The 11,767-nt window shown below is 41.8% G+C and overlaps 1 protein-coding gene across 2 annotated transcripts in view; it reads left to right on the forward strand.

Moving 5' to 3' along the window:
* The first annotated feature begins 11,167 nt into the window (after positions 1-11,167).
* Positions 11,168-11,767, forward strand: part of CUL1 (cullin 1) — a 3,347,782-nt gene continuing 3,347,182 nt past the window's right edge. The window contains exon 1 of one of the 2 annotated variants that reach the window (XM_044064870.1): positions 11,168-11,271. The gene's annotated coding sequence lies outside the window, so the exon portion shown is untranslated. The other variant, XM_044064871.1, reaches the window with a different exon arrangement.

Genomic DNA, 11,767 nt, shown 5'->3' on the forward strand with positions numbered 1-11,767 from the left:
TGTGAAACTGTAATAGCGTAAGATTGGAATACGATTTAAGTGAACGTGTGAAGGTAGAAGGAGGCATTTGACAGGAGCTGGATGGGAAGGTGGTATAGTGGGAGATATATAAATGAGAAAAAATGCAGACTGAAGATAAATAACAAGGGTAGCATTTAAAATGCATGCAGTATTATGAGTTAGAAAGGCAGAAGAGAAAGAGAGGGCTGGGTGACAAGTGTATTCATATGTTGACACAGTAGCAGTTCCATATGGAGGTTAAGAAGTTTTGTAGGTTATGCTGAAATCATTTGACATTAATTTCAGATGTCAGTTGTGGTGGGAGGGGGCTCCATTGTTTTGAAACATGAATTGAATATAGGGAGTTGCCAAACAGTTATTAGATAAGGAGATTGTAAGATGTTTTAGTTTCAGGGATCTGTTTCCTTTGTTTGATGTATGGCACTTGTTGCTAATAACAGGACATTTGTTAGGATAGTTTATAGTACTAACCATGACTTTTAGTTGGGTGTAGTTCAAAGTATGACTTAGTTCTAGCCATTTTAGCTGCTGGAATGCCAAGCAATGCTGTATCCTGTGTGAGATATTAGTTGCAAATTTATCTATTTTATTGTGGTTTCTTTAATCCTGCGGTGGTGGTGCTGCGGTAGCATTGTTGCCTCACAGTAAGACGCTGTCCGGTTCGATTCTCAGCTAGAGCGTCTTCTGTGTGGAGACATGCGTGAATGGGCGTACCTTCGTTGAAGGTTGTGCGTCAGGCCTGGCAAGCCAGTACGTAAAAATCAACTGCCAATCATTAGCGGACCGGAGTTCCGCTGTGGTGACCCCTAACCGGGAAAACGAAAGACCCAAACATTGTAGTTTCTTTAAATATTCTCGATAGATTACTTACTGAGGTTTATCAACCTGGGGTATTGCACATAAGGCTATGTAGGAAGACAGACAGGGCTGTTTGCAGTTGGTCTTGTGGAGTGAGAAATGGAATAACTGTATATATCCCCCTTTTTAATTGGTTTTGGACACAATGTAGTTAATTGATTCATGACATTTCAGACGTTTATTATAACTCAGTAGTTTTACTTGACTTATCTCTTGAGGGATGTTGATGTTTGTAGTTATGGACTGTTGTTCTTTGAGGTTGACTTTATTAGTAAACATCATAAGTTTGGTTTTGTTTGGATTCAGTACTAATTTGGATGTAGTTAGCCAGTTCTAGTTTGGTAAAATCAGTTTGGGTTGCATTTTGAAGTTGTACTGAAGCATATGCATGGGTTATCTGTGAAGTCATCTGCATATTGAATTATAGTTCCAGTTTCAAAGACTTTATACAAATCATTTATAAATATGTTAAATGGAACTTGACCAAGAACTGAACCCTGACAAGCCCATTATTTATTGGCTATAAAATTAGAGTAGGTGTTTTCCAGATGATGCTTGTGATCTACCAGAAAGGAAGCTGCTGAACCATTTAATGATTCATGTGTCCAGGCCAAGCAGGGATAATCTAGAGAGTAGTAGTAGTTTATGGGAGACAGTACTAAAAAGCCTTACAGTGGTCCAGGAACATGGAGGCTGTTAGGAAGTGTTGATTTTAGTGAGTGTATACAGTATTAAGAACTAACAGAAGGGTTGTGTAAATGCTGTAACCTGGTCTAAACCCATAATGTGTAGTTGAGAAGAGGCTTATTTATTTAGTTTGTTTACCAAGATAGTACACTGATCACAACAGACCAATTCCAGTCACAGCCTAGGTGAATAAATTCACAAAAACAAATAAAACAGAATTAATTCACAAAGATGAATTACATAAGGTAGTCATGCAGACAATTGAAACAATGAGCAAATAGTATTAACAGAGCAGAAAAACAAATACAGATTCATTTTAGTGGTAAATATGGGAGGGAAGCAGCAGGTGAGAAAAGAGTGCCAAAGAAGAAGTGAAGTACTATAGGTGAGTGAGGGAGTTACGTGATGTGTCGAATGGAAAAACATTTGCAGTCGGATTTTCTGTGGGTGAATCTTTTGGATTGTGCTCTGAAAGTCGGGAAAGAAGAGATTTCTTTTAGATGAGGTTGTAGGATTTGCCAGAGTTTGGATGTAAGAGTGGAGAAGGAGTCATCAATACAGTCCAATCTGATTTGGGGAGTCTGGAGTGAGACATCTAATTGGGAGAAGTTGTGACAGTTGTAGTCGGTGGTTTTATTATGGAGTTTGGCAAAAAGGCACGAGAATGCACCTGGCTGGAATAGTTTTAAAGGAAGATACCCTAGGAGTAGTGCACCTCTGTCACAGACTGGGAGTCCTCTGTCTTTGACAAGGTGGTACAGTGGTGTTTCAGGCGGAGGTGGACATGAACCAGCAGTTTTTTTCCCAATGGATTGTAGAGTGGATGAGTTTTTTTTAGAGACTGTGGATATGATGGGCCCATATTCAAGTTGAATAAGGAGGACCAAAACTGTGTTTTTTGGAACTCCACAGAAAATTCACCAAGCACCTGACTCTTTAACTATCTTTGACCTATACAACCATTCCATAGAAACAATCTCCATATTCAAATACATAGGACTATGACTTGATGAGTCACTAAACTTCTATTTCTACACAATGTTAGAGCCAAAATAAACTCCTTCTCTTCTGTGACAAAAAGATCTCCCCCTCTTCTATACCAACCAGCCAGAGCAAAAATGGGCAAAGGAGTGTTCCTTTCTCTACTTGAATATGGGTTCCCAATGTTGATTCTGCCTCCAAGAAAAATACTGTCACACTCCAGACTGTCTTTAACAGCATCTGTAGATTCATTACAAACTCGACTCTATGATCATCACTATATCACCCTAGAATAAACCAAATAGCTACTCACAAAACAAAGATCTAATCTGCTTTTAGGATCCCAACTCTACAAACTATTCCAGCTTCACATATTTACTCCCCGTGCAGTTAGACTTCACAAAAAAACACACATGTACAACCTGAGACACTACTCACAAGCCACACCAACACTCATTACCCCTATAACGAAACTTTACAGCACTGCACATGCTTTTTCCTCTCCGACACCTACACTTTGGCAAGCTCTCCCCATCAATATTAAGGAAATTAACAGATATTCCAAATTCAGAATGCAGCTCAAAAAGTACTTCTTCATACAAGACAAATGCTCCTGCTTCAACACAGGACATGTCACCTAACTTGTCTTCTTTCCTAGTCTTTTCTCTCCTCTCTCAAGATTCACCGAAGATTGACCCACTTTAGAAACAAATGTACATATTGTACTGTGATGTTATGAGGTAATGCCATCTGTGTCGGGGAGAGTAGAGCAGTACATGTGTCAATATACCAACCTAGCTATCTGGAGTTTTGTAACGAATTTTATGTTATTTGACTATCACACTAATTTGCACAGATGTTTGAGTTAAAATATATTGTAAAGTTACTTGTCTTAAAAATGCATTAACAGTGGGTCCTGCTGAACAGAAAGAATGTATGCATATATATTACATTGTATTGTTATAACTTATCAAATGTGTATGTTTTTCAGAGAACCCTGGAAGGGTGGAAAGCTTGAAATTGTGTTAATAGTTTTCAGATGCTGCCACAGATCTTAGCAAAGCTCTGTGTGTGTATTGTACCAGAGTCAGGTGACCAGAAGTGATGTCATCCTCTAACCAGCATCTGCTTTCTTTGGAATTCTGACAGCAGCACTTTGGAACCTGACAAGAAAGATTTCTGACAGGATATATATCTCACACATTCACACAGACAAGGGAGACATCATCTGGCTTTTGCTGTGGTAAGACACTCAGCACACTTCAGCTTGCCTTGCTTTAGTAAGTAGCCAGGGAACACTAATTTTTAGTTAGTCAGGGACATTTAGTGAGAATAGTTTAGTATTGTTTTCTGCATCTGTGAGAACTTATCCAACTGTATTAGTTTTTTTTATATCTTTGTGGTTGAAACTCTGTTTATTGTATTCAGTATTTGAATGTTCTCTGTGTTATTATCATTAAATGTTTTAATACCTTTCATTGTGTCTGGTCCTTTGGAGTATACTTTTAACATCTTGAGAGTACTTATACTTATTTTAGTGACACTCCTGAAAGCCTTGCTGTTTTGGTTACACTCTACCATTTGTATTAGTATTAATTTTACTTAATATAATTGGGTACCCTTTGTAAGAGCCTTAGGGCAGCTGACGGATGGCAGCATGATTACCTCAGAGTCTGGGCAGAAAGGGGTACAGCTAGTAAATCTGCACCGGCTTTTCTTAGGTATGTGTGTGTGACATTTGAATATCCAAGTGTGTGTCTCAGTTACTGGGAACAGGGACACAGAGCTCCAGAGTGGTCAGTGTGAAGTTTTGTGTGGGTGTGGAGAGAGAAGGACAGTCCAGCGCCAGGTCTGGAGCATGCTCTTAAGAGAAATTGTGCTTGGTGCAGGGAGCTGCATCTGAAAATGCTGTGTGAATCCATCTTTGTTCTTAGTGACTGTCCCTCACGGAGTCAGTGGTGAAGACTGAGTCTCCTTGATTGCTGACCCGGAGCAGGGACCCGTCACAATGTCTAATACACTTTGATTGGTTGTGATTGTTGACTGGAATGTACATACACAGTTTTTTGTCTATGCATTTAGTCTAAACTGTTCTGTTATTGCTTACATCTCTGTATTTTTTGTTTGTAGTATGTTTTGTATTCCTTCCAAGCTGAGCCAGAAATTGGTCATAGTGCACTGCATGGTAAACAAATTAAATAAATAAGCAAACCTAATCGGCTCAGATATAAGTTGTGTTAGGTCTTAGAGATTTATAGAAATCTGTTAGGAATTGTTTGGGATTGCTGTTAGACATTTTAGCCAGTCATTGTTTATCATACCGTTCAACTGCTTAGCACAAGAAATCTGGGCAAACCAGAAATAATGGGGGGGGGGGGGGCAAAGGCCCAAATATAGGAACAATTTTTAAATATTGTTCTTATAAACTTAGAAAGTTGCTAGAACCACGGGTGTCTAGTTATTATGTATTTTTTGTAGGATATGAAGTCTGAAACTCAGATGTCTATCATTACTTAGTATTACTTAGTGACTTAAATTCTCAATGATCTGCAAGAAAACCACATTTTATGAGGAACAGAACAAAAACATGAGAAAAAGAGCTGAACATTCTGTGAAGTTTTAGACAGTTGAGAGGTATCAAGAGTACTCTAGGTTGCATGACCTAATCTCATCTCATTTGCTCACACAAAAAAAAAATGTTTTTTGCACTTTATTCATCTGCTTTTACTGTATTTGTGTTTCTTCCTACTTTATTTTGCTTTTGCGTCATCTTAAAAGTACTCAATTGTATTTATTACTGCTTGATGTAACTATCATTCTAAGCCTTTTGGTTTAAGCACTTGGGCTTCATACCAGTTGTTTTACATTAAGAAGCTTTGTGGTCTGCACTGTGATGGCAGGACAGGTAGCTTGCATCCTTCTAAGTTGGGTACTGCTGATTGAAGGCTCAGTGTCTGTTATTCTAAAAGTGTATTTGTTCTGGTTTAAGCACTTAGGCTTCAGGCCAGTTATTTTACATTAAGGTTTGTGGTCTGCACTCTTGTGGGAGGAGAGGCTGGACTCTCCCCTTCTGAGCTGGGAATTTCTGGTTAAAGGCTTATAGTGCCTGCATATTTGAACGGTTTCTTGCAGAAATTGGTGCGCCTTGTTTGCTGTAGCATAGACTAGATCCAGGCCTGCTGAATCTAGCTTTGTTTGTATAACTTGAGCACTAATCCAGGCCTTCTTAAAAGTATTCAATTGTATTTATTACTGCTTGGTAGTAACCTGATTAAAGTGTGGCTATCATTCTAAGCTTTTTGGTTTAAGCAGTTGGGCTTCAGACCAGTTGTTTTACATTAAGAAGGTTTGTGGTCTGCACTGTTGTGGCAGGACAAGTAGCTTACATCCTTCTAAGTTGGGAACTGCTGATTGAAGGCTCAGTGTCTGTTATTCTAAAAGTGTATTAGTTTTGGTTTAAGTACTTGGGCTTCAGGCCAGTCATTTTGCATTAAGAAGGTTTGTGGTCTGCACTCTTGTGAGAGGAGAGGCTGGACTCTGCCCTTCTGAGCTGGAAATTTCTGGTTAGAGGCTTATAGTGCCTGCATATTTGAACTGTTTCTTACTGAAATTGGTGTGCCTTGTTTGCTGTCGCATAAACTAGATTCAGACCTGCCGAATCTAGCTTTGTTTGTATAACTTGAGCACTAATCCAGCCCTTCTTTTTGGAGAAGATTCCCTGCACCCCAGTGGCAGAAGTGTGCAGTTAGAACTTGTCTGATTAAAGACTACAGGAACAGGGCTCAGTTTTGAGATTTTTTTTACCTGTTAATTGGGTAATTTGTTTAAAAGCCTTTTCTGATTGCTTGTAGTCATCTAAAGCTGTTGTGTTTTTTTACTGTTTGTAGTCGTTTAAAGCTGTTTTAAGTGTATTTTTTTACTGTTTTTGCCTTATCTTTTCAAAAAATGTTTTTTCCTTGTTTCCCACCTTTCTAAGCTAGTATAGTCCAGTTTTCAGGCTAGTGCTAAATTCAGGGCTGTGTTACAAGTTTCTGAGCTGCCCATACTTTACTTGGATAGAAGGAGGTTTCTCTGTTCACCTGTGAGAGAGGGAGCTTTGAGCAGCCATCTGTCCCTGGAGGAGTGATTCCAGCCCAGACGTTAGTAGTTTATAGGCCATTTTGGGAGAATTTCTATCTTTTTCATTTCCCTGCTGTAAAAACCACATTTGCATAGTTTTGCACATCCGGGCAGCGCCGGTTAGCTAGGGCTAAATTATTCCCAGCTCCAAGTCTCCTCTTCAGTTTTTCCCTTGAAAGTAGTCTAACTCTGAACCTAACCACTTAAAAAGCATCCTACAGTCCAGCACTTGCTCAGACCTAATAGCAAGCACTAATATACCCCAACACTTTATTGCCCAGCAGGACAAGGCTCATTATTCACCCCTCACCAACCATGCGACTAAGCAGCTCACCCTACTATTCAGGCATGACCAAAGGGCAATTTCAGGTATACTCTCCAGTCCAGCTGGTGAACCTGGGTATCCTTTGGCAATGTTACAATTGCTTCATGTACACAGACAACCGTCTCCTCCTACCACAAAACATTAACATATGCGAGAGATGCAATTCTATAACTAAACTGGAGGCTAAGCTCTCGTCACCCAAGACTGGAACAGGCAGTCATGAGGAGAAGGTTAACACTTGCACCACACCTCCACCTTCACACAGACATACTAAACCAGCACTGGCAAAAAATACAAATAAATACAGAAAATCATACTCAGAGGCTCAAAATAAAAACCTGCAAAAGCATCAGAGACCTCCAAAGTAGAAACCCAAAACACCCGCACCTTCCGTCACAAACCAGACAACACATAAAACACAAAATCAGTGTGCCGCACAAGCTCAGCACTTAAGGTGACATAACATACCTAACACACTACTAATAGGTGACTCTATAGTCAGGCACAATGATGTCCCACTCACTAGGCTGGACAAGGAGAAGGTTACTGTTAGCTGCCTGTCGGGAGCCAGAATCCGCCACATAACACAAACACTCAGGTCACTCCAGAACAAGTACAAATATGACTCTGTCAATGTTCCTGTTGATGTGAATGACCTGAGACATACCTCCCTGGACTACATGAAAAGAGACATGGAAGAGCTCTCTGATCATGTAGCCCAGGTGGGTATCACCCTGAGTAGCATCCTGCCCTCACCAAGAATGATACCGCAGTATAAAGAAAAAATGATCAATTTCAACAATTGGATAAGCTTCTGGTGTCAGTCAAAGGGGATCCAGTGTCTGTCAGCCTGGGACGACATGCTCGACAAGCCTTGTTGCTTCGCAAGAGACGGCTTGCACCTGTCACCCCTAGGCTTTCGAATACTGGCCAAGGCTCTTGCTGCCCCCATAGTGCCTTTTTTAGGCAAGACTCAAAAGTCAAACCCACCTCCGTAAACAGCACAAATAAAAAAAAGGTTATGCTACTCAACGCCAGGAGTTTAAATCTCAAAATGCATGTGCTCAAAGCACTCCTCAGTATGGAGAACGTCGACATCTGTGCAGTAACTGAAACCTGGTTCAAGGCTCCATAGAGCACCCCAGCACTACTGGGCTACAACTCATACCACACATTTTGGCCACAGAACATGGACCGAAACACAAAAGGAGGGGGTGTATCCATATTCATCAAGGATACCTACACCTTCAGGTTAGTGGCACAGCACGATACCTCTGAGATCAACCATGTGCAACTAACATAGGGCAAATCTGAAATGCAAATTGTGGCCTGCTACAGATCACCCTCCATGACCCAGGACCACCACCCCACCTTTCTGGAGACACTGGAAAACATGAAGGTCCTACCGAACACTCTGATATTGGGAGATTTCAATTACTCTACCGTTAATTGGGAAAACTACTCAAGTACAAACTCTCGGGTCCAGCGCTTCCTGGAATTTATCAACTCAAATGCCCTGGATCAGCTGGTAAACTCCCCTACCAGAGGTGAAAACATATTGTACCTGGTCATCACCAGCATGGGCGATAGGTGTTCCGCACCGGAGGTCAACCCGTCACTGGTTAGATCAGACCATAAACTAATCACTCTGGATGTCCACACCATACCACCCCCCAACCAAAGAAACCACAGTAAAAAACATTTCTATAGCAAACTTCATCTTAAGACAGAGGTGGTAAGTTTCAAAGCCCACACACTAAAGGATAACAGTGTCCAAGATGCAAGAACCTTTACAAATGCACTCTATGAGCACCTACAAGGATGCATGGATCGTGCCATCCATAGCAAAACCAAGACTCACTCCCCTAAGAGAAGGAAACCAATTTGGTGGACCCCTGCCATAAACAGGCTATACAATAGAAGGACCAAACTAGTTCACAAAAAAAGCAAATCCCAAGAAGTAAAGACATCCCTGATCAGTAAGAAACTAAGGTCCCTCATAAAATCATCCAAGGCTAACTTTGAAAGAAAAATAGCCAAGGATTTGAAAGATAACCACAAAGCCTTCTTTGGCTACGTCAAGAATCTAAGTGGCAACTCGTATGCTCTGAGCTAGTGCAAAATAGCACAAAATATACTGAACCTACTGATACTGCCAACACCTTGGCAGATAGATTCAGTGCAAACTTCACCCCCTCTCACCCCCAAAAGGGCCCACAACAATACCGGAAAAGTGTAGTGTCACGGAAATCACAGATGCACAGGTGAAAACAGCCCTTTCAAAAGCCAAAAGCACAGCGACAATAGGGCCAGATGGCATGCCAGGCTGCATCATGCACGAACTACAGAACGAACTAACCCCCCACCTAAACACACTGTTCAACCTCAGCCTCTCCACAGGCTACGTGCCCATAGAATGGCGCACAGCAAAGTTATTCCGCTCCACAAAGGAGGGGCCACAACTGACCATGGTAACTATCACCCCATAAGCCTGACTAGCCTGGTCTGCAAGGCTAGGGAGCGCATCATCATGGAACTCATTAACAAAGACATTGGGAACCTCCAAACACTTGACCCAACCCAGTTCGGCTTTGTTAAGGGCATATCATGCTTACTAAATCTGGTCGACATCTTCGAGACAGTCACCAAGGCCATAGATGAGGGGAAGGTGGTTCACACAGCCTACCTTGACCTCGCCAAGGCATTTGACACCATTCCCCACTCGGGAATTATAGAAAAACTCACCAGCCTGAACATAAACCCCAATGTCACGAGATGGATTGCCAACTGGCTTACAGACAGAACTCACACGGTAAGAATAGTGGGCTCCAGGTCCGACTCTAAACCAGTCACAAGTGGTGTCCCACAAGGCTCGGTCCTAGGACCCCTACTGTTCGGCATATACTTCTCAAAAGTACAGGCAAACACAGGAGGACTATGGCTAACCAAGTTCGCCGATGACTGCAAACTGGGAGCCATAATTGACTCTCCGACTGACACGGACATTCTCCAAAAGGGCCTTACTGAGACAGACACCTGGTGTCAAAGTCATGGTCTCAAGCTAAATGCCAAAAAATGCATAATCATCCCATTTGGGAAAAATAAAACACCCATGAATTACAGCCCCCTTAATACAGAACAGGTAATAAAAGATCTGGGGACCCAGGTATATAGTAATCTCTCCTTTGACAATCATATTGCCAAAGTAGTTAGGAAATCCTTCTATGTAGCCCATCTAATTACTAAAGGGGTCGCATCTAGAAATAAAGAGATTATAGTGCCCCTATACTCGTCACTCATCAGCCCCATCATAGAGTACAATGCCCCATTTGGGATGTATGTACCTCACAAGACACTTCCAACAGCTGGAAAGACCGCAAAAGTGCCTCACCTAGAGGATTACTGGCCTCAAATGTATGTCCTATGCAGCCCAACTGGAAACACTCCGGCTGTACACAGTGGCATATCGCTTACTCAGATGTGATCGCTGCCTGATTTATAAAGCCGTGTCCAACTCAGAATTGATGGACATGCTCCACCTAAAGAAATCCAAGTCACTGGGAGCCACTCGCTCTAGTGAGTTAAACCTCGCCACAACAATAAACAGAACATGCTGGAAGGATAGATTCCCGTCAGAGACTCTCCATGCCTTGGAACAAAATTCCTAACTACATTAGGCAGAGCCCTTCACTAACACTCTTCAAGAAAAATCTTGACGAGTGGATGTGTGACAGAAAATTCACCCCTGGGATCATTTCACTGGCTCTTCTTGACAGAGACTCACTTAGTTAATCAATGGGGCGGCGAAAGATGACACACACTCTGGCTAGGCTTACAAATGCCCTCGGGCAGATAGCCTATAACACTGAAACTTATACCATACGCTGTCTTGAACTGAACCTAAAATGCCCAACCTCGGCATCCAACTCTGAAAGTTACCGGTTACATGCACGTGTTTCTGTGATGCGCTTTCATCTACTGCGTATTTGTTTCTGAACAGCATTTTTAGCGTTTGAGGAGCTTTGCCTCTTCGCGTATGGTAAGCACGGTAAATGAACGAAACAGGATTTCTTCTTGCAGTCGGTCCTTAATTCCTGCAGTATTTGTTGCAAGGCGGAGTAAATTTAGTCACGTTCTCTTTGGTGTGTGCACGGACGGCTTGGTTTGAGGCGCTCTGGCGTTATACCTTTTTAACTGCAGTGGAGATAGAGGTAGAATTTCCGTATTAGACTGCTGGTGAAAGGCTGTTGCTGAATAGCGGAAGCACAGTCGGCAAGATGGTAAGGATTGTAGGAAAAACTCTTGTGTTTTGACCCATATAGAAGGGAAAGGCAGGCGGACGAAAATAATGCGCTGGACCTATCGGTTGTTGGGGAAGGAAGCGACTTCTTAGACACTGAGTCACTGCTGAAGCGTCCGGAGCCAGGCCTTTCTTCCCTTGACCGCCCTGGCTGTCTTGGAGACTCAACTGAGCATGTAGACTGGGGATCGACTTTATAGTTGAGATGGAAAAGGAGGTTTAGCACTTGTAGAATAGGCGATCGGTATGTTTAAAATAATAATAATTGTGTTAAGGACATGAGGTAGACGACATAATTCTGTTGATCCTGACTTGTGCCACTGAAACCAAACTAGATTGTCACTTTGTCTTATTTTTCTCTTTTTGTATCTAAAAGCAGTATATTGTTTGGGTTGTTGGACTACTCTTTCCGTTGGTAATTGAGCTTCTGCTCTGGTGTGATACATGTGTATGTACAGGAGAAATTCATTTAGACC

Source organism: Protopterus annectens, chromosome 3.part0 (genome assembly GCF_019279795.1).
Source record: "Protopterus annectens isolate FY-2018-M chromosome 3.part0, PAN1.0, whole genome shotgun sequence".
Lineage (NCBI taxonomy): Eukaryota > Metazoa > Chordata > Ceratodontiformes > Protopteridae > Protopterus > Protopterus annectens.